The 20,055-nt window shown below is 40.3% G+C and overlaps 2 long non-coding RNA genes across 3 annotated transcripts; one reads left to right on the forward strand and one right to left on the reverse strand.

The window, feature by feature from the left end:
• On the forward strand, window positions 8,380-10,169 carry LOC110434324. Its single transcript, XR_002451742.1, has 3 exons — window positions 8,380-8,587; window positions 8,715-9,042; window positions 10,090-10,169. It is a non-coding gene; the product is annotated as an uncharacterized LOC110434324 (long non-coding RNA).
• Window positions 13,937-18,818, reverse strand: LOC110434593. 2 transcript variants are annotated; one of them, XR_002452131.1, is made up of 4 exons: window positions 16,869-18,818; window positions 15,778-15,944; window positions 14,790-14,851; window positions 13,937-14,707 (listed from the first exon to the last, which is right to left on the reverse strand). It is a non-coding gene; the product is annotated as an uncharacterized LOC110434593 (long non-coding RNA). The 2 variants fall into 2 exon arrangements; XR_002452130.1 differs by having other exon boundaries at window positions 14,790-15,326.

The raw sequence follows: 20,055 nt of genomic DNA on the forward strand, positions 1-20,055 counted from the left end.
TGTCTTAGTCTTGTTGTTTGTTTACTCGTGACAGGCTGGTAGTGCTCTTGTCTCGAATGTTAATTTTTTTAAAAAAAAACATAGATAAAGCATAGGGTCAACAAAAGGCAACGAACCCAGTGACTATTTTTTGTCCTTTGTTTTTTGACAACACAGGGTTAAACTCTCGAGTCTCGACATGTAGGTAAAAGTTCGTTCAACACTTCAACATCGGGTCTCCTACCACTACACTATGCGCATATGTTCTCCTTTGGCTCCGACTGTAATATAGCAACTGCTTTGAATTCATGATTTAATTAAAGAACTTCCAAAGCAAGGAAAAAACATAAGTAAAATCCTAAGGTCTTGTTTGGATACCATATATAAAATCACAATTTCATATGTGTTGAGGTGAAGTAAGATGAAAACTAGTTAATATAGATTGAGGTATATAAACGAACATCCAAACAAACACCAATAGTAGCTAAACACGTAAAATTGCAACCATGACCAATTCCGATAAAAACTTTCGGTACACGGAAATTTGCATGAATCTGAGGAGAACAAAGGCATCATCGGAGTTTTGGCATAAAGTAGTTAGACCTTGTCCCAACGCGTCACATTCCTGAGGAGATTCTCTCCCAAAAAAAGATACTGTACTTTATAATTCTAACTCTATTCTTAATAATATGTTCTAAATTAAAAAAAAAGAGTGTTAATATTTATATCACAAAATATGCATCCTATAAAAAATATGTCATATTAATTAATATTTTAATATCTAATATTATAAATACTGATACTTACCAAATTTAGTGAAACTCAATGATTTATCTTTTGGATAGAGAGAGTCTTACTACCTGGTAGCCATGATTTTTCGGAGCCTAACATGGCTAGAATTACTGTAGAGTATATGTTCACTCGGCATGTGTGACAGTGAAAAGAGAATTGCGGCTTCCAACGCAAACAAGAGCGCAGGCATGGGTGCAAATTTCTGACAGTCTTTCTCTTTGTTTCTTTGTCATCTGTGAATCTGCCGTCCGTCTGTCTTTCACCCCTCCTATTGCCGACCCTTTTCTTGTTTGTTTGTAAGCAAGCGCGCACTTTGCAGGCACGCTGGAAAAGCAAAAGAAAAGAGGTTAGAATTTCGGACCGCCGCGGTGGCAGTGAGCGACCAGACTGAGGGGCTGTTTAGGAGATGAAAATTTTTGGAAGGATGTCTCAAGGGTTTTTTTAGAAACTAATAAAAAAATAAATTACATAACTCGTCTGGAAACTGTAAGACAAATCTATTAAGTATAATTAATCTGTCATTAACACATGTGGGTTACTGTAGCACTTCAGGCTAGTCATGGACTAACTAGTCTTAAAAGATTCGTCTCGCGATTCTTAAACAAACTGTGTACTTAGTTTATTTTTTATCTACATTTAATGTTCCATGTATGTGTCCAAAGATTCGATGGGATGGATGAAAAATTTTTGGGTGGGAAACTAAACAGGACCAGTTAAAAAAATTTGTAAAGTTTTCAAGATTTTACATCACATCAAATTTTTAGTATATGCTTGGAGCATTAAATATATATAAAAAACTAATTACATAATTCGTCTGTTATGAGACGAATCTTTTAAACCTAGTAAATTTGTAATTAGATAATAATTATCAAATAAAAATAAAAATACTACAGTAGCTAAAACCAAAAATTTTCACCAACTAAACAGTCCCTGACTGTGTGACTAGGATATAAGAGAAAACCCGAAATTTGTGTTCAACTGCATAGGGTGAAATTTTGTTGTCCAAGCATTGCTTTTCGTTGTAAAGAAAGCTTTTATACATGTCTTTGAAATATACTCTCAGCCTCTGCCTAAGGCCTTGTTTAGTTCCTAAAAAATTTTACAAAATTTTTCAGATTCCCCATCACATCGAATCTTTAGACACATGCATGAAGTATTAAATATAGATAAAAATAAAAACTAATTGCATAGTTTGGTCGAAATTGACGAGACGAATCTTTTGAATCTAGTTAGTCTATGATTGGATAATATTTATCAAATACAAACGAAAAAGCTATAGTGTCGATTTTATAAAATATTTTGGAACTAAACAAGGCCTAGTAAGAGGCACGCAACCATAAGACCGAAAGAAGACCGTTATTCTAGTAACTATTCAAATCTGTAGACTAAATCAGCATCTATATGCCTAGAAAAATAATATTCTTTAGCCACCTGCGCTACCTATCATGAGACCACCACAACCAAGTCTCGAGAAGCCACTATATGTAGAATAGTCTAAGTACATAGATAACATGCACATGGAGAACATGTTTTTTCTTTTCAAAGACAATATCATCTCTATCTCTTATAGAATCCCACTAGCTACATATCGTCCACTGAGCAATGTTCTATCACATGTAATTAAAACCCACTAGCACATGCCAATTATAATGTCCATGTCAGCAATACACACAAGCATTTTATTATCCATGTCAACATACCATGTAATCTACTAATTCGCAATTCCGTAGCAACGTACAGAGTATGCTTCTAGTTTATACTAAGCCAAAGTGACCAACAAGTAGAAGCTGCTCCAAGCAGGAGTGGTTTTAATTCTTTAAATAAATCCTCCTAACCAATCACCAAACAAGTGAGAAACACTGCAAGGTTTTGGGCCATGGATCACCAGAGTATTTGGATAATAGGCTAAATGTGAACTAATTAAAATTTTCTTTTTTAATGAGTTCTACTCATCAATTAGCCTTTATTAGTTTTGTTAGACCATGATTAGTTCATGTTTAAACCTTCTATTTGGCATCCAAAACATTGACTAAAATTTAGTTTAGTCCATTCAAACACACACTTACTTAGTCCAGTAGCCATATAAAAAATCAACCAAATAAAACAAGCAAAGTGATCGATATTCAAAAACCAGGTGCCTAATTGTGTCATCTTTGTGACAAAAGTAACATGTTTTACTACCATGTCAGTTGCGCTTAGCAAGATTATCCTTGGTCAATACAAGTCCTCTTAGTAAGTACCATAAAAAGATTTTAATTTTTAATGGGGTCTTTAGTTTCCATAAACTTCTATTAAAATTGGGAACATCAACATTTATTAATATTTGGTAGTGTGATTTTACTGAGAATTGTTCATTTCGATGTAAATTCTAATGAAAAACATCTAGATCCTAGGACAACGGTATGTTAGTAATGCATGGTAAAATATTGTTCCAAGCTACTAAATTTAGAATATGTAAGATTTGGTGGAGAAATGCTAAGCATTTTGTAACGATCAAAAGGTCATTCCAACATAAACTTTTCAAAAACATCCCTTGAAGCTAGAACCCTAACCAACACATTGGTCCGACTTAGACCCAAACTCCTATAACATCTCGCAACATGTCTAGGTTGTAAGTCTCCATCGACCTTGGCACAAAGGCAACAACCCTTTTTGGCCATCCTCGATAGTGGACAATCTTCCTAACCTAGTGGAAGCTCTTGGATCTTAACTCTTGATGGAAAGGACCGCAAATTTTGCTCTTAAACTTCATAACCTTCCTAGTCTGTCACACCCCAAAATTTTTGATTTTGGGTATATCTTCCATCAATCGATCTATTAAAATTTCTCGGGAGTTTTCTAGTTTTTTTTTCTGAAATTCTTTTCCACTTTCCTATGAGCATAATCTAATTTTAAAATACTTTTAGATATCTTTTCATGAGCTATAAATATTTTATTTGGGTTCCTCGTGTTCTAAAAATATCTCTAAAAATTTTCTCATAATTTTTAGAGCCTTCGGAGTATTTTTTTTTACCTTAAAAATCAATTCTGGACTTTCTAAAATTATTTTTATTCACGAAATTAATTAAATATCTCGTTTTTCCATCAACCCAAAACCCTAACACTATATATATGCCGGCGTAGTCCTTGACTCGCTGATTCCGAAAGTACAACCGCTTTTCTGAGCCGCCACTTCTATCGTCCTAGATCTAAAGCCGAAGTTTCGAAACCTAGAGCTCCGGCGAACTTCCGACGAAGGTTCGGCGAGCTTTTCCGGCCACGTTCCTCATCTCTGGCGAGTTCCACTTCCACCTCGAGGTTCGTTTCGTCATTCTCTACACCGGCATGTCTTTCGTTGTACGAATCCATAGTAGTTTTATGGTTCCTAACCTTCTATCGCTTTTCCGACGGGATTCCGGCATAAACTCCATTGACGACCACAAAGCTCCTTCGTTCCGACCGTCCTGGCCCTTGGCTGCGTCACGGCCAAACTGCGCCGCCAAGCCGAGTCCTGTGGTTTGCGTGGCCTCTCTCGCACGCTGCTTGCAGCTGCCATAGGCGCCACCGTCGATCGCGTGGCCGGCTCTGTGCAGCCCGTGGAGGTAGGCTGCCGTGAAGACTCCTAGCCTAGCCCGTCGTGGGTGCGTGCCCAGCGCCGTCTACGGCCGGTTGGCAGGCCAGCGCAGAGGCCATCCTCCTCTCGTGCAATTGGTGCAGCAGCATCAGCACTCAACCATGGCCAGGGCCACATCCAGATGGAAACGACGACCAAGGTAGAAGATAAGGTTATTACGGTTTTGCCACTGCTCGTTTAATCTCTGTCATTTATTCGTTTTACGACCGATTTGAGTGGTTTAAGTTGCGTTAGATTCGTATCGACGGATTCTACATAGTAGTATACATATTTATTATGTAACTCAATTCTAAATTTATTGATTTAAATGTAATTTATTTAATATTTAATTAATAGCTTCCTAATAAAAATTAATCTAGGGTTATAATTCTGTTTTTGGTTGCGTTGTGACCACACCAACTTTAAGTTATGAGTTAGTAACAATATTTGTCATGTTATGAGTTTATAAATTTAATTAATCATATTAATTTGATTCATGCTTATATATGTCTTATTGAATTCAAAGTGGCTTAGGTTCATAATTTCAATCTTTATAAATAAATAAATCAATCAATAAGTGTTAATACAATTAATGACAACTTAAATATTTCTTAACTATAGTGGTTTAGCTAAACATGAAATGTGTAGCTGATATGATTAATATTTATCCCCTGTCTTGTAATTTATTAACAATAACTTAAGTTTATAGCTCTCGTATTTCATAAATAAATGTTAATATGATTAATACCAACATTAATGTCTGTGAAAATATGATCTGCTTAGATAAACCTTGAAACATGATTATTCAATTAGTTGCTCTCACTTGCTTTATGATTTCTAAATTACAAATACTTAAATAGATTAAATTCTATATGTAATTATTTATAATTAAAATGTAATTAAGTTTTAACTCCGACTTTGTAACTAATCCGATTTGATTAATTCCACTTTAGGATGTTTCTCTAAAATATCTATCACCTTGTTTCACTGAAATAAAATAAATACGCTCCGTAGTCTTTTATCTCTTCTTGTAGGCGGTCACGATAGTCGTATCCTTTGTAACGATAGTTCCGTTATGAGCGTTTCTTGTGACCTTGTAGCATTAGCTATCTTTTAGTACGCTCTTTTATCTTGTATGGTGTATTGTTCTTAGTTGTTCTGTTTGCTGCTTGTATGTTTGCCTATGTGTGGTGCTTGATACGAATAGACAAGAACTGTTCGTGGACGCGGAAGATTAGAAGATGATGACCAAAAGCTGATGGTGTGAGAATTGAGCAAGTGTTTAAGGCAAGTATAACTTGGGATCATCCTTGTTACCTATTCACTTATAAATACATATATATCATATGCATGCTATCACCTTGTCGACCTTAGCAAAATCATAGATGATTGTTACCTGTATTCCTTGCCTACCTACTTGATGTGCATTTGTTGTAGATGTGCTAGTGCTTGATATAATCCATGATCTTGTAAGATGATTAATAGCTATGCAATGAACATAAAAGAATGACACATATAACTGTATGAGATCTTGTCTGTAAGTGATCACCGGGACAACAGTGCAACCATGAGGTCTATAATGGCTCTGGCTTTAGCTCAGTATGAAGCACTTTTCTAGCTTGTTAGAGGTTACTCGAAAGAGCGGAGGGGCTGAACCGTTTTGGGTATAGTGTGGCCTCTGTCTGTATGAGTATAGGCTGCGAGTCATTGTGCCATCGGAAGGGGGGCTCTATATCTGCGCGCAAAGGAAACCTTGCGGCCCTAACATGTTAGACGAACTTTTGAAAGGCTTCATAGTGATCCCTGCCGACCTCCCTAGGAAGGGGGTTAAGAGATTAGCTACCTCGGGCGAAAGGGTAAATCATGACTCATGGGTAAAGATGTACAACCTCTGCAGAGTGTAAAACTGGTATACTAGCCGTGCTCACGGTTATGAGCGGCCTTGGGGGTTCTTGCTGCGCCGACGATGAGCTTATTAAGTTGTTATGTTCATTTGATTATCGTTTATGCAATGGATTAATTATGCTTACACATGATTATGGGATTAATGGATTATTTATGCTTCCTTGACAATTGCTACTTAATTATGAATATGCTATCCACTATTAAAAGCTAAATGCAGTCAAACCAGTGTCAGCTACTTGAGCCTCATGAACCCCTGGTTATACTTGTTGAGTACGATATGTGCTCACTCTTTCTATTTCCCACCACTCCAGTCCACTAGAAAGAGTTGATTAGAAGGATGGAGTCATGAAGGATGTTCTCAGGATACAAGAAGTGCTAGGCATATGTTACCCCCAGTCAACCGTCCCTGTGAAGATTGAGCCTAAAGATTAGTTATCATTCCGCGATACTCTGATGTAAGTGTCTATTATATGTATGTTTTCGCTATATAACATTGTTTTCTGATACTATTCCTTTCTTGTTATATGTGTGGACTTCCTGGGCACACATATGGCTTGCTTGGTTTTGTTCTTTAAAACCGGGTGTGACAGAGTGGTATCAAAGCAGTGTTGACTGTAGGACATATGCCTAGATAGCATTGGTCGATTTCTAAACAATACTTTACTATAAAACTATTTCTATATCCCTTGACTCTTTGATTTTGATTATTTCTCAATCCTTGTCTTGTTGTATCCCCTCCTTGCTAGCTTCCTTTGAGCTATTACTGCTGACTCCTTTGGTTTTTTTTCTTTATGTAATTTTACTAAAAGTTTTCTGTCCTACCTCATTCAAAAATACGATAGCCTTTTATCATCTCTCATTTGCCCTTTAGGATGACCACCATATTGAAGAAACACGTGTAGAATCGATGATGTGTTGTGTGCTTGTCTTGTTTGGTGTGTTGCTTGTGTGTCGTCTCTGTTCTTGTGTTTTGAAGGAGGCCCGAAAGGTTTTGTCTTGTGAAGTAGCTCAATCTTGTTAAGTGGGGTAGCGTCCGCTACTGTCATCTAAGCATCTCATGTTTGAAGACATGAAGACCTAATGATCAATCTTATCCTTCGTGTATATCTCTTTCTTGTATATCAAACTTTATCTTTCCTATCGTCAATCTTCATCTTCTTATGCTCTTTTGTTAGTATTTGCCCCTTGATCGTTTACCTTATGATACAATGATCTAAAGGTCAACTTCACCTTTCCAGTACACTTTTCTTGTCATCGATCTTTGTGTTCCTTGTGATCGATCATTATATTTCTAGTTAACCCATATCACTCTACAGTTATTTTATCATCTCTCCCCATAAACTTTGAAATAATCTTGAAGAACTAATCTTTGTTCTCATTATCGATCTTTGCTAATTTATAATCTTTTACCATAAGTCTCATAAATCTTGAATCAAAAAAAAAATGTGAGCATGATGTATCTTTATCTTTTATATTATCTCTTGCTAATCTTCACTCTTTGTGTGTAAACCTCATAATATGAAGATCTGGTGATCAACCTTTATCTATCTTTCTAACCTTCATTGATCTTTCTTTTTCCACCTACGTTGATCTACTATCCTTAGGTCTCATATCATAAATCCCGAACTAAACATGAGAATTAATATTTGATATCTTTATCAACTTTTGATAATCCTTGACCCCTAAATCATATCTCGTCAAAAGTCTCAAAACAACCTTGATGACCACTTTATCATTATTTTTAGTCTCTTCGAATCTCGGGACGAGATTCTTGTTAAGTGGGGTAGAATTGTCACACCCCAAAATTTTTGATTTTGGGTATATCTTCCATCAATCGATCTATTAAAATTTCTCGGGAGTTTTCTAGTTTTTTTTTCTGAAATTCTTTTCCACTTTCCTATGAGCATAATCTAATTTTAAAATACTTTTAGATATCTTTTCATGAGCTATAAATATTTTATTTGGGTTCCTCGTGTTCTAAAATATCTCTAAAAATTTTCTCATAATTTTTAGAGCCTTCGGAGTATTTTTTTACCTTAAAAATCAATTCTGGACTTTCTAAAATTATTTTTATTCACGAAATTAATTAAATATCTCGTTTTTCCATCAACCCAAAACCCTAACACTATATATATGCCGGCGTAGGCCTTGACTCGCTGATTCCGAAAGTACAACCGCTTTTCTGAGCCGCCACTTCTATCGTCCTAGATCTAAAGCCGAAGTTTCGAAACCTAGAGCTCCGGCGAACTTCCGACGAAGGTTCGGCGAGCTTTTCCGGCCACGTTCCTCATCTCTGGCGAGTTCCGCTTCCACCTCGAGGTTCGTTTCGTCATTCTCTACACCGGCATGTCTTTCGTTGTACGAATCCATAGTAGTTTTATGGTTCCTAACCTTCTATCGCTTTTCCGACGGGATTCCGACATAAACTCCATTGACGACCACAAAGCTCCTTCGTTCCGACCGTCCTGGCCCTTGGCTGCGTCACGGCCAAACTGCGCCGCCAAGCCGAGTCCTGTGGTTTGCGTGGCCTCTCTCGAACGCTGCTTGCAGCTGCCATAGGCGCCACCGTCGATCGCGTGGCCGGCTCTGTGCAGCCCGTGGAGGTAGGCTGCCGTGAAGACTCCTAGCCTAGCCCGTCGTGGGTGCGTGCCCAGCGCCGTCTACGGCCGGTTGGCATGCCAGCGCAGAGGCCATCCTCCTCTCGTGCAATTGGTGCAGCAGCATCAGCACTCAACCATGGCCAGGGCCACATCCAGATGGAAACGACGACCAAGGTAGAAGATAAGGTTATTACGGTTTTGCCACTGCTCGTTTAATCTCTGTCATTTATTCGTTTTACGACCGATTTGAGTGGTTTAAGTTGCGTTAGATTCGTATCGACGGATTCTACATAGTAGTATACATATTTATTATGTAACTCAATTCTAAATTTATTGATTTAAATGTAATTTATTTAATATTTAATTAATAGCTTCCTAATAAAAATTAATCTAGGGTTATAATTCTGTTTTTGGTTGCGTTGTGACCACACCAACTTTAAGTTATGAGTTAGTAACAATATTTGTCATGTTATGAGTTTATAAATTTAATTAATCATATTAATTTGATTCATGCTTATATATGTCTTATTGAATTCAAAGTGGCTTAGGTTCATAATTTCAATCTTTATAAATAAATAAATCAATCAATAAGTGTTAATACAATTAATGACAACTTAAATATTTCTTAACTATAGTGGTTTAGCTAAACATGAAATGTGTAGCTGATATGATTAATATTTATCCCCTGTCTTGTAATTTATTAACAATAACTTAAGTTTATAGCTCTCGTATTTCATAAATAAATGTTAATATGATTAATACCAACATTAATGTCTGTGAAAATATGATCTGCTTAGATAAACCTTGAAACATGATTATTCAATTAGTTGCTCTCACTTGCTTTATGATTTCTAAATTACAAATACTTAAATAGATTAAATTCTATATGTAATTATTTATAATTAAAATGTAATTAAGTTTTAACTCCGACTTTGTAACTAATCCGATTTGATTAATTCCACTTTAGGATGTTTCTCTAAAATATCTATCACCTTGTTTCACTGAAATAAAATAAATACGCTCCGTAGTCTTTTATCTCTTCTTGTAGGCGGTCACGATAGTCGTATCCTTTGTAACGATAGTTCCGTTATGAGCGTTTCTTGTGACCTTGTAGCATTAGCTATCTTTTAGTACGCTCTTTTATCTTGTATGGTGTATTGTTCTTAGTTGTTCTGTTTGCTGCTTGTATGTTTGCCTATGTGTGGTGCTTGATACGAATAGACAAGAACTGTTCGTGGACGCGGAAGATTAGAAGATGATGACCAAAAGCTGATGGTGTGAGAATTGAGCAAGTGTTTAAGGCAAGTATAACTTGGGATCATCCTTGTTACCTATTCACTTATAAATACATATATATCATATGCATGCTATCACCTTGTCGACCTTAGCAAAATCATAGATGATTGTTACCTGTATTCCTTGCCTACCTACTTGATGTGCATTTGTTGTAGATGTGCTAGTGCTTGATATAATCCATGATCTTGTAAGATGATTAATAGCTATGCAATGAACATAAAAGAATGACACATATAACTGTATGAGATCTTGTGTGTAAGTGATCACCGGGACAACAGTGCAACCATGAGGGCTATAATGGCTCTAGCTTTAGCTCAGTATGAAGCACTTTTCTAGCTTGTTAGAGGTTACTCGAAAGAGCGGAGGGGCTGAACCGTTTTGGGTATAGTGTGGCCTCTGTCTGTATGAGTATAGGCTGCGAGTCATTGTGCCATCGGAAGGGGGGCTCTATATCTGCGCGCAAAGGAAACCTTGCGGCCCTAACATGTTAGACGAACTTTTGAAAGGCTTCATAGTGATCCCTGCCGACCTCCCTAGGAAGGGGGTTAAGAGATTAGCTACCTCGGGCGAAAGGGTAAATCATGACTCATGGGTAAAGATGTACAACCTCTGCAGAGTGTAAAACTGGTATACTAGCCGTGCTCACGGTTATGAGCGGCCTTGGGGGTTCTTGCTGCGCCGACGATGAGCTTATTAAGTTGTTATGTTCATTTGATTATCGTTTATGCAATGGATTAATTATGCTTACACATGATCATGGGATTAATGGATTATTTATGCTTCCTTGGCAATTGCTACTTAATTATGAATATGCTATCCACTATTAAAAGCTAAATGCAGTCAAACCAGTGTCAGCTACTTGAGCCTCATGAACCCCTGGTTATACTTGTTGAGTACGATATGTGCTCACTCTTGCTATTTCCCACCACTCCAGTCCACTAGAAAGAGTTGATTAGAAGGATGGATTCATGAAGGATGTTCTCAGGATACAAGAAGTGCTAGGCATATGTTACCCCCAGTCAACCGTCCCTGTGAAGATTGAGCCTAAAGATTAGTTATCATTCCGCGATACTCTGATGTAAGTGTCTATTATATGTATGTTTTCGCTATATAACATTGTTTTCTGATACTATTCCTTTCTGTTGTTATATGTGTGGACTTCCTGGGCACACATATGGCTTGCTTGGTTTTGTTCTTTAAAACCGGGTGTGACATAGTCAAACCAAGTCAACTAAAGTCAACCCTAGTCAACCTAATAGTTTGACTTGGCAAGATCTCAAGGTTATCATCTGGAAGGTAATCTCTGAGCTTTAGTTGGTTCTTACACTCTAATACTCTATATGAGTTGTACCAGAAACCCAATTTCCATGTCTTTATCTTGAATTCCCAATTTCCCAAAAAATTATGTTCTGTCAGATTGTCCAACACTTACATAGTATAATCAGTTAGTTAAGCTGTCCTCCTCTCTACTCTCTTGGTCCCACCTGTTAGCTCAAGATGGAGGCTTCAAGGAGCCGGAGTCAAACCACTCTCCATCTCAAGCTCTCACTCTCATCACACTCTCTCTCTCTCTCTCTCTCTCTCTCTCTCTCTTCAAGGTGAAGAAAGCACGAACAAGAGAGAAAGAAGGAAAGAATGATAAGGAAAAGAAAAAAAAGAAAAAGAGATCCAAGCCAAGTGTTGGCGTATCATAGCATCACTACTAAGAATAGAGTAAGACACAATCCTCAGTGGCTAGGTTGTCATCCCCAGGATGACACTAGAAACGCATTGGTGGTAATGAATATGCAATGCTCTCTTGAAATGAATATAGAATAAAGTATCTGCAAGCGCACAAATGTAACACCACTGTAGCATTTCCCTAGGAGTAAACCAGATATCGTTATTTATAATTTTACCCAGAAGGATAGCCAAGGAATTAGATATCACTTGCACGTATTCTCAAGAGGTAAACGATGTCTTTATCTATCTATCTCATGTACGGGTGAGTCACATGATAAATACATATAATGAATAATAATGATAAACCATACAAAAAATGATAAATGTATCTCTAGAGTACTCCAGTCTATACACTAGCATAATTAGGAAAATCTATGAGGATAATTCCTATGTTATTCTAACTATAAAGTCAAAGCACATCATGATTAGTGCAATTTTACTTGATAATCGTAGCAAGACAAGGTTATATATACAAATAGGGACATTACTATGTCCTTCCTCACTGGGCCTCACATTTGTTCACTGCTAGCCACCTTTGTCTTTTGGGGATGACTACTACATAATGTCAGAAAAGCTAATCATAGACGCGTCTAAAGGCACGTCACAAATGTGGATTTGACGCGTCACCCGTAGCGCATCTGTGATGACCACAAATCACACACACGTATACTTTAAACACGTCTGTGATGACTTCTATCATAGACGTGTGTAGATAAAATGCGTTTGTTCGCTGCTCGCCACCTTAAGCTCGCCACCTACAAACACAAGCTCATTGGGCTTGTCCAGGCCGTCCAGCACTACTGCCCATACTTGTGGGGGTGCCACTTCCTGGTTTGTACAAATCACTACAACCTTAACTTTTTTCTTCACTAGCATTTGTCTATCGTTCCCTAGCACTAGTGGATCAGTAAGCTTTTTGGCTTTGACTTCGACATTGAGTACTACCCTAGGCGACTTAATACGATGTATGATGCTCTTTCCTATCGCGATGTGGCTGGCAGCAACTCTGATGAGGCCGCTGCATCTACAGGGGCACTGCACGCTCTCTCTAGGCTGACCTTTGCTTTCCTTGACGATGTCCGTCAGGCCACGGTGGTGGCCACAGACACCCAGACGTTGCTGCAGCGTCTCCAGGATGGGGAGTTAACAGCTCCGATGCGCCTGGATGAGGGCCTCTTGCTACATGGCTCCCGCATATTCGTTCTAGACCATGGGGACTTGCGCCACCAGGCCATCCTTCTGGCCCATTTAGCGGGTCATGAGGCGGGTACAAAAGACACTTCATCGCCTTCACGCTAATTTCTACATTTTGGGCGACTGCGTCCTTGTCCATGATTGGGTACGTTCGTGTAGCACCTGCCAGCACAACAAGACGGAGACATTGCAGCCAGCTGGGCTACTGCAGCCCCTCACTGTTCTGTCCCAGGTGTGGGCAAATATTGCGATGGACTTCATTGAAGGCTTGCCAAAGGTCGGTGGCAAATCTGTCATCCTCACGGTGATCGATCGCTTCTCCAAATATGCGCACTTCATTGCACTCAGCCACCCCTATACAACGACTATGGTGGCACGTGCCTTCTTTGACGGCATCGTCTGGTTGCACGGGTTTCCTTCTTCTATCGTCAGCGATAGGGATCCCGTGTTCACCAGCCATGTGTGGCGGGACTTGTTCAAGATGTCGAGGGTCAAGCTTTGCATGAGCACAGCGTTCCACCCCCAAAAAGATGGCCAATTGGAGGTGGTCGATAAGGTGATTGCTATGTATCTTCGATGTGTGACAGGTGATCATCCATGTGCTTGGGTGGACTGGCTATCATGGGTGGAGTATTGTCACAATACCTCCTTCCACATAGCCCTCCGCGCGACTCCATTTGATGTGGTGTGTACAGCCGGCCACCTTCGCCCTTGCTGCCCTACACGTCGGGTACCTCCCGCAAAAAGGCGGTGGACGCCTTGCTGCGTTCTCGGGATGAGATCTTGGCGGTAGTCCGCCAGTGTCTGCTTCATGCTCAGGAGCTGTCCAAGCAGTACTATGACGCCGGCCATTGTAATCTGGAGTTTGCTGCCAGCGATTGGGTGTGGCTCTGCCTCCTTCACCGCACCACCCAGTCACTGGACCCTCGCGCCAAGGGCAAGCTTGGGCCATGATATGCTGGACCATTCCACGTCCTCGAGCGTATCGGGCAAGTGGCGTACAAGTTGGAGCTTCTAGAGGGGTCTTGTCTTCACGATGTGTTCCATGTGGGTTTTTTGAAGCCTCATCGCGATGACCGTCCTGCAGCTCCTGGCGACCTCTCTCCGGTACTAGATGGGTGTCTTCTTCCCGGGCCAGACCGTGCCTTGTGCACTCAACAACAACGCGGTGAATGGAAGGTTCTCATCCACTGGCAGGGGCTTTTCGGATGAAGAGGCAACATGGGAGTCCCTGGATGATTTTTGCGCCTTCTACCCCAGGTTCCAGCTCGAGGACGAGCTATTTCAGCAGGCGGGGAGAGATGTTATGACCGGCTGGCAAATTAGCCGCACGGATTTGGGGCCTAAGGCCCATAGTATTATTAAGACTAGTTATCTTTGTATCTGCAATTTATATTAGTCCCAGATAGATTATTTAGCAAAATAGGTAGAGTAGAAGGAACATAAATATCTATAAACTCTATCGATATAATCAAGCAAGAGCAATCATATTTGTTCGACTTCCTTTAGGGAGTCGGGAGACTTCCTCCTGCTCACCCAGCGCAGCCACTGCCCTTCTTCCTCGCATGATCACGGCGCCTCGCCTTGGTCCATCACGACTCAAGCCTCGCCCTCCGATTTCCCATAGCTACAACATACGGACAGTCAAGGGTAGGACCTCGGTTCCTATCAGAAGCACATTGGAGCTATCACTAGACCAAGATACTCACAGGAGTGAACTTGTTGAACAGAGCAGCTATCACAATGGAGTATATTGTCATCATCAGGAGAGCTAATACAAACATAAAACCCCAGAGGTATATAGCCAGGTAAGGTCCTCCAATGTGAAATAATACAGAACAAATTGAAAGAATCAGCTGATGCACTTAGATGACACTACCATAAGTTACATGTGATTTTGATTCTGTGAACCTTGGAAAAACCAACTAACAAAACAAGTCAAAGGAAAAAAATGTGCTGTACACATAATTGTTAATTAATTAATTTAGAAATGGACTAGTGCAATTGTGCAAGGCTTGTCCACTTGAGACTACAAAAAATGAATTTGGAAATGCTATTTAGATACGGCAAAGCATTTTTTTTTCTCGAACACGCAGGAGAGCTGCGTATCATTTTATTGAAAGGAGAAGAAGGAGTCGTACATAGACCCGAACACACACAACCCCTAATAACTTCAGGGATTTAATCATAACAAGGTACAAAAGCATGGTAATAGATAGTTCCCTTCAACTATCACTATTTTGTACCTGCCAAAGTGATGGTAATTAGTACTGAGCAAGCATCACATCTATACCCATACTTTAACTAAAGCATTTAAGGAAAGACAGTATTAATGTATAGTCTTACATATGGAAAAAGATAGTACTACTCGATTCCATACCCATACTTTAACTGAAGCACCTTTCTTAATAAAATGTTCCAGCAGTGTCTAAAAAACTGTTAACATCCACTCCCAAGCTAGGTAACTGAACGATTGCTATATATAAATTCTCTTGGAAGCAAATTAGTAGTCTAGTGCAAGGCATTCAATTGCTAATTACCAATTGCATATACATGAAGTAATATCAAAAGCCATTACAGATCCCTCCAACATACTACTAGTAAAATAAGCATGATCTGTTTTGAACTGCATACTTCCAGTGGATCAAGATCTATCAAAATAGGCAGCAAGATAATAAACGAGCTAAGAGAACTTACCCATATGCAACATTGGCTCGACCCTGCGAAGCATGTTAGTAGTAGCCTTGTTGAGCTAGCTTAAGGAACATGCCGTTAAAGATCTGCAACTTTGCCTCAGGACCGACATAAAAATAACCCTTCAAATGGGCCTTACACTTAAGCTGCACGAGCTCCTTCTCCTGATCCTAATATCCACATAGGCAATGCAGAAACAAATCTCAAGAAGGCTTCACAAACTGATGTACCATAGTCAACTGTTATTTGACAAGGAATAATCCAGTATGCAAGGAAAGGAAGGTAGTATTTTAAAATGAGTATGTTGGATCAATGATGAATAAGGAAGTATCCAATAGGATCCATATGCGAGATTAAATTCACTACTACTGGACTACCTTGGGTGTAGTCACAGACTTTCAGTCTCGCCCAAGGCCTTGTTTAGTTGCTGGGCGAAATTTTTTCGCGACACTGTAGCACTTTCGTTTGTTTGTGGTAATTATTATCTAATTATGGACTAACTAGGCTTAAAAGATTTGTCTCGTAAATTTTGACCAAACTGTGTAATTAGTTTTTATTTTCGTTTATATTTAATACTCCATGCATGTGTCTAAAGATTCGATGTGACGGAGAATCTTGAAAAGTTTTTGGATTTTGGGTGGAAGTAAACAAGGCCCAAGTCAAGCTTGCTGGTGCTTATAATTTTGATAATACCACCCTCTAGTCCTATCATTTGTCATGTTCTAATTTACTAATAATTATCCAAAATAGCATAGCAGGGGCATGTCTCAGCTACTATTACAATGACTTATTGATAGTGCCTCCAGCTTGAAACATCAAAATTCTTTCATTCAGTCGATGTGCGGCAACTTGAAGATATATGTTATTGGACAGGGACTTGTCGTCAGAAAATTTTAGTTGAGATTAAATTCACTAACAATAAGATAATTTCCCACTGACTTGTCATCAGAAAAATCAGAGAAGTTTTTAGACTACTCAATCATGCGACAACAACGACATACAGGGTTGGCTGCTGCAATAGCACCCAAACGTGCTTGTACGAACAAATTAACTGAACTAGAATTGAAATAGAAATTGAGGATTTTGGAGAGTACCTTGTCGGGAAGTTGAACAAGGGACTACGGTGTCTCCAGCGAGATCCAATCAAAAGGGCGTGATACAATCAGTGGCGGGCCCAATAGATAGTCTATCCTAGATGTTGGTCTAAAAATTTTTTAGTACTGGTCTCAGCCCACAGAAACTTAGCCCAATACTGCTGTTTCAGTCTTTCTCCCTTCTCATTCTCCGTTGATTCCGTGAGTCGAGGCGTCAGGCGAGTCTCTGCGGAACACACGCGAGTGCGCGACCTAGCGACGCCTGACGGAACACGGAAGGCGAGGCCGCGAGAGCCGAGGAGGAGCCGCCATGGCGCCATCCCGCCCAGTCACCCACGCGGCCATGCCGACCAGTCCCTGGCCTCCGGACTCCAACCTCCCTCACTCAGACAGCGGCCTCCCTCGCGGCCTCGCCCTACCGTCGGCCTCCCTCGCCTCCGCGGCTCCGCCCGGACAGCACTGGGCAGTCCCTCTCCCTCCCTCGACGGCCGCAGCTGGCACTGGACAGTCCAGCAAACTGGCACCACCGTGATAGCCCAGTTCTTCTTCCTCGTGGTGATTGGTGAGTAGATTTTTTTTCTCCGGGATGGCTATGGCTTCATGGATTAGGGATTTAATTTTTTTCGAGATCTGTGACTGTGAGACTATAAGCCAAGAATTAACTGGGCGCCATTGATTTTTTACAATTTAATGAATTACTAAATAAATTAATAAATCTAGAAAAACAAAAATAAAAACCCCTCTATCTCCTTAATGGAAAGGAAATCTCGTGTCCCAATTCCCTCAAATCATGCAAGATCCGGACCTTCCTCCCGCGGCGCCCGACCATGCTAGTCGCTCTCTTCCATGCAGCATCCGAAAATCCTCGCTCCCTTCCTCGCGCGGCGCCCGACCAATCTATTCTTCCTGAGTTCATCTCGATCTGATTTCTCCCTGAAATCTCAGAATCATATCTCCTTCAATCGGGGAAGAAGATGCTTGGCAATGTCACTGAGCAAACCGCGTTCAAGGGACCATGGCTCAGGTTTCCATCGACGTCCAACCCAACAGACAACAACCGCCAACACCTACGCCGCCAACACACGTACCAATCACACACGCTCACACACACACACACCAACCAGCTAGCCGGCCACACATGGTAATCACGTACTATCACATGCAAAATCAAATTTATAAAGTAATGCAGAAAATGTAGTAATAAAAATATATAAAACACAAAGTTATAAATCAAAAAGATTTACCATATCAATCAAAATCATGCATGCATCAATCAAATCTAAAAAGAAGATTTTTTTATTTAAAACTTTACTTATTTACCCTATTTTATAAAATAAAAATTAAATAAATATATATTTCATATATTACCTCCTATGAGGTAATAGATGGTCGTGACCGTCTGATCGAAATAAATGAACGGTCCACAATCATCTGGAAGTACCACAGCAAAGGCCTCAAATCAATTTGTTGATATGTTTTTAGAAAGTTGATAGGCTATTGAATGATTGTTTGGTTACCTTTAGGGATTTAATTTTCTCCCAGATCTGTGATTGTGAGACTGTGAGCTAAGAATTAAATGAATTTGTTGATATGTTTTTAGGAAGTTGATAGGTTACTGAATGATTGTTTGGTTACCTTTATTGAGCGTGATATATTCTCTTTTGTGAGTGATGATGACATAATTCATGCTTTCATGGCAATGAGAAAGCGTATGTAATCTATTTGTGTAAGTTTTAGACCTATTTATGTAAGCTTTGAATATTTAATTGTATTTGTCACAATTTACTTATTTTATAGCTATGTTATCGAATTTTTTCTTTGAATTTTATGGTGTTGCGTATGAAAAAATTAGAACTACCTTGATTTCAATTCCTGGGTCCGTCACTGGATACAATGGCCTTGTTTGGATCCATGTGTTAGAGTTAGATTTAGCTATTTGGGACTCAAATAGCCCTAAAGTATCCAAACATGAGGGTTAGATTGGGGTTATTTGTATCTAACCTACCCAAAAAACTATCCCCCCAAAGAGGTGCTTATTTGGGCTATTTGGAGCTATTTGAGGCGGAGCCCACAGGGAAAGGGATCGGCTGTGTCACACGGGATCCCTACTCGCGATGCCTCCCAGCCACGACCTCTCCCGGTTACCAGCACTGCCGCCTCCCAGCTCGCCTCGCCGCCGCCTCTCAACGGCGCCGCCACCTCCAAGCCGCCGCCTCCCAACCGTGTCGCCGCCTCCCAATAATGGCAAAACAGCCCGCAATGTACCATATGGAGCAATGGCAAAATGGTCCGCCGCTAGTAATGGCAAAATGACATGCAAAGTACTATGTGGAGTAATGTCATTTGTAAATGGGAGGAGGCCACACAACAGCCGGCCACACCAAATCTAGCTAGGAAAGAGCCAAATGAATGAGAAAGTATATTTATTGTCAATCTAACCATTGCATCCAAACACCTCTTTGGTTAGAGTTAGTTGAGGGCTAGTCACGAGCTAGAGAATAACTCTAACCTCTAACTTAGTTAGAGTATCCAAACAGGGCCAATGGATCTAGTACAACAAGGGCTGAAGAGATCAGTGTTAGAAGATATCAGACCTATGCATGCGTGTATTGTAGATGGGAGGTGATCCTTGATTGTAGGACTCTCTCCTTATTATTGTTGTAACCATACTCATGTACATGCCACTGCCGAGGGGCTTTTCCTCGTGCCTATATAACACGCAACCGTGGACCTGAGAGGGTACCACATTCCGCCTATTCTCACATGATAATCAGAGCATCTATCCTAGCGGAAAAATATGGCGCTCGCATCCTCTTCCACCGCCGCCGCCGCCCTCGCTGCGTTCTCCCCCCTCAACATGTTCCCGGTCATGGAGAAACTGACTAGGAACAATCATCCTATGTGAAAGCTCCAAGTCCTCTCCGGCCTGCATGGTGCGGAGATGGAAAAGTTCATCGATCTGGCGGAGAAGCCGCCGGAGAAGTTCATACCCCCCAAGGACCTGAAGGACGATGAGAAGCGGGCGGCCGATGCGGCACCCATCCTAAACCCCGAGTTCAAGAAGTGGGTAGTCCAAGATTAGCAAGTCCTCTCCTACCTCCTGGGATCCCTCTCTCGCGAGATCGGATCTCAGGTCACTTCGGTGACCACCGCGGCGGAGGCATGGACTGCTATCCAAGCGCTTCAT

Source organism: Sorghum bicolor, chromosome 4 (genome assembly GCF_000003195.3).
Source record: "Sorghum bicolor cultivar BTx623 chromosome 4, Sorghum_bicolor_NCBIv3, whole genome shotgun sequence".
Lineage (NCBI taxonomy): Eukaryota > Viridiplantae > Streptophyta > Magnoliopsida > Poales > Poaceae > Sorghum > Sorghum bicolor.